This window comes from Trachymyrmex cornetzi, unplaced genomic scaffold (assembly GCF_001594075.2).
Source record: "Trachymyrmex cornetzi isolate Tcor2-1 unplaced genomic scaffold, Tcor1.1 scaffold813, whole genome shotgun sequence".
Taxonomy (NCBI): Eukaryota; Metazoa; Arthropoda; class Insecta; order Hymenoptera; family Formicidae; genus Trachymyrmex; species Trachymyrmex cornetzi.
This window is the reverse complement of record NW_017300151.1, coordinates 34,651-39,043: the sequence shown is the minus strand read 5'-3', so window position 1 is coordinate 39,043 and position 4,393 is coordinate 34,651.

The following is a 4,393-nucleotide window of genomic DNA, read 5'->3' as shown; positions in this document are numbered from 1 at the left end:
TATTAAGAATATACTAATTTTTAGATGATTACCCTCTTAAATTAAGAGGATCGTCTCAGCGTTTATTTTAGAGGAAAACATACTATACGTAAGTAGGATATTCTTAAATTAAGAATACAATTTTTTCGGTATAACATTGCACGCTTTCTAAGATATATGGCACTATTAAGAAAAATGTCTTAATATTTTTAAGATATTACTATTAAGTGTTAAAAAAACAAACAAATTGTAAGTTAATAGAAATTGTAAGGTAGAAAATGTTTCAAAATGTGAAAATTACGAATTAAATTACTTTCTTCCATTAATTTTTTTCAATGTGCCTCGAGTAATACTTCTTTATAAGTTTTTAGAGCTTCTTTTTGTTGAGCAAGTTTTTCTTGGTGCCTTCTCTCTCTTGTTACTTCTCTTTTCTGCATACTTTCGTCTAAATGTTTTGTCCACATTTGCAATTGCTTATCCAACTTACTTTTCTTCAAACGTAATGAACAAGTACTTTCGTCAACTTTTTCCTATTCAATCTCTAATGGAAGCGCATCTTTTTCTGATAGCAGATTTGAAGCAATAGCCACAGGTTGCACACTAGGAGATTTTCCGTACATCTCATTCATTTCGTAAAAATATTTGCATTTTTTAAATGCTCCAGATTTATTATTATTGTCTTTTGTTTTCATATAATTTTTCCGTAAATTCTTCCATTTACGTTCTATTTGCTTAGCAATATATATATATAACCTTTCTTTTTAAAGGATTCGGCAATCTTCTTCCATACAGTTTCATTTCTTACTTTATCACTTTTAAATAAATCATCATGCTCTTTCCGTAATAAAAAAAGAAGCATAATTGTTGCATGTTCCCATGTAGCTACAAATAAAGACAAACATTGAAATAAAATAATGAATCCTAAAATAATGTAAAGAATAAAAATTTCATATATGCTGGATTTTGTCTATAATTTTATATAAATTTTACCATGTTCTCCAATTGTGTCAGAAGACAAATTTTCTTTATTTTTACAGATGCAAAATTATCTTCAATGTTTAAATCTGCAAAATTAATGATAAATATTATAAAACTTTATAATTTTTACTGTTGATAAAAATGATCGAGCGAACAGAAAAAGATGAAAACTTAACAACAGAAAAATAAAAATATTAACGTATCTTTCTCATAATTATATTTTGGAGATAAATTGAAAAATTTTCGTACTTCTCTCTCTCTCTCTCTCTCTCTCTCTCTCGGGTAAATCTGGTATAGTCCAAATGGTACTATCTAAAAAAAAATACATGTATAGAATATGTAGAATTAAATCATAAATAATAAAAGAAGAATTAATTACAACCAATTAACAAAAATATATTGCAAATATACAAGTATACATTTATCATATTTATATAATGTTTCAGAAAAATCATTTACGCAATACTTCACATAATACATTAACATAATACTTTACTTCAATTATATCGTAAATATCTAAAATTAATATCGTACCTCTCGTATCCATTGTCCAAAAAGAATGATTATCTTTGACTGGAGATCCAGTTTGTTTTGTTACTAAGATATGCGCTCCTTTAATCAAATTACTTATATCCATTCTAAATTATAATTGTAAAAGAAAAAATTGGATTGCCGTTTCTTGTTTCTTAAAAAAAACGAGTGAGCACGTGATACAAAGGACCTAAGTACAAAGATAAAAAGATTGTAGTTTTCATTAGAGTCATAAACGTAATTCGCAGTACAAGTTGACGCAAACTATCTTTTTGTGTTGATTTACGGTTATGACTAGACTGCGGAAGTTTATGCAAAATACTTAACTGAATGTTTTGCATAAAATGCATATTTTGCAATTTTGTAAATTTACAGATGGCAATCTCAATCTTTTTACTTCATCTTTTAATAACTCTTTAACGAACGATTGACTGCTAAAACTGTCTGATAGTTAATATTCAGTTAAGTATTTTGCATAAAGTTCCGCAGTCTAGTTATGACTTATATGGTATAAACGATTTTGTCAGAGAGTAACATCTTTGTATTCAGATCCAAAATCCTATACGGATCAAAATAAAGCCATTAAACATGATTGTCAAAATATTATCAAATGATCTATAACCTCTGCAATCTGATACAACACTGATGCTGCGATCTGATACAGGTATTCTATCAGATAGCAGAGGTTATAGATTATTGGGTTAATATTTTAATAACTATGTTTAATAGTCTATTGTGATCTATATAGGATTTTGGGCCTAAGCTCAAAGATGTGTACTCTCCGACAGAATTGTTCATATAAGTAATAATCGTAAGAATTTATTTCGAAGATCCATATGGATCTTCCAAATGCTGATTGGACTTATTCTCTAGATCTCTATTATTTTGTAGAAAAAACGGAATAATTCTGATCGAAATCCATTTCGAATAATTTCGTAATACGTACCTAGTTCATACTTTTCATAAATGGCGGATTTTTTCACAGAGTTAACTCTTCAACCTACCTCAGCCAGCAAAGTTGGAAGAGTAGACTCTGTGTACATTTACAACGAGTTTTTGAACGAATAGGCTCCGCCCATATAGTACATTAGGCCGTGTTTCGGAACGACCATGAGTTAACTCTCTTACTCAGAGTAAGGTTTTGGAAAGTACCCCAGAGGAAATTAGATGCGGTAGGATTTACATGGATGAAAAGCAGAGAAATTCTCATCTTCACTTGAAAATTTATTTACACATACTACACACTATATAGAATGCAAGATATGAACCTTTCGCATACCTCGCTGGGCAGCAACCAGAGCAACTATATTACTGAAAATAATTGCACATTATCACGGAAAAAGACAAGGTCACAGATGAATGGACAGCGTTCGAGATCTAACAACAGCTAGTCAACAAAACAGAATACCTTTCTTACAACAACAATTAATTATATATATACATACATATATATATATATATACACACATATAACAATAATAACTAATTATAATAACAATGACATCATATGATATTCCGACGTGCACCAAACGGACATTCGCGAATATTTCGAAGTATAGGGCTGATTCAATGAACATTCGCGGTAAAATGAGTATTTCGTCAATATTGTCGACACAATGTTGCACAAATTGTAAACTCTATATAAAAGAAATACGCTATACAAATTACGAATTTAAATAAATTGAGAGGAACCCTAGGCTCACATTTATTTACGGTAAGATTGTGCGAGTACTCGCGCGGTTGTCCCTCTATCTGGGAAAAAATGTTTTATATATAATTATATAAAATTAAGAATAAGATTGGAAATAATATCGTTCATGTTAGAAACATTACTTTAAATACGAAGCGCCACTACGGTCTGAATGTTAAGATGTTGAACTATTATATATATTCATTTAAATGAATTAATTTCAGAAATTATAATTACGTGCCGAAATGGTTGTCAGACTTTCAACGCAATCAATCAGAAATATTAATAATCCAAATTTCCCAAATTTAATCTTAAAAAACTAATAAACTTATTGTGAAAAATATTGCCTCGGCCGGCAAAGTCCGATAACCATATCAGCACGCAATTATAATTTCTGAAATTAATTTAAATGAATATATATAATAGTTCATTTATATAAAATAATTTCATTTACATATAATTATACATAATTATATAAAATTATATGTAATTTTATATAATTTTATATAATTTTATATATCTAAAACATTTTTTCCCGAATATTAACGGGTATCCGTTACTCGAATCTTATATAGGAACACATTCCAATTATCCACTATGGCTGCATTCGGGGAGACGCTATTAGCGCTATTTGTGTCATTCTATCTTCATCGTCCATTAGACGTGAGACAATGATAGTATTACATAAATTGGCTAATAGCGTGCTTCTCGATAGCGCAACCTAATTATATCTCCTTAATGTTATTGAAGATGACCTAATAGAAGGTTGAAACGTTTAACAATCATATTTATTATGTCTTATTAAATATTAGATTGAAGTATCGAGGTTTTCATACTGACACCCAACGCTGATTTATATGCTCCTTAATAATTAATCAGGGAATGGAAGTAACTCGTTACTTGTAACGAAGTTACAGTTACAAGTTACTTTTTTGGTAACTTTACTAGTAACTGCGTTACTCTTTTCTTTGGTAACTGTAACCGTAACGAAGTTACATTTTTTTTGGTAACGGTAACAAATTTTACAGTTACTTTTATCGTTACTTTGCACATGATTGGACACGATGCGACACAAGCCACTTACACTGTAAAAAAATTTCATAAATTTACACATATAATAAATGTAAAATAGATTACATGATTAGTTCTGTAATTATAAAAAATCATACAATTTTACAGAAATTATGTAATTCCACAAAAATTATGTAAATTTGT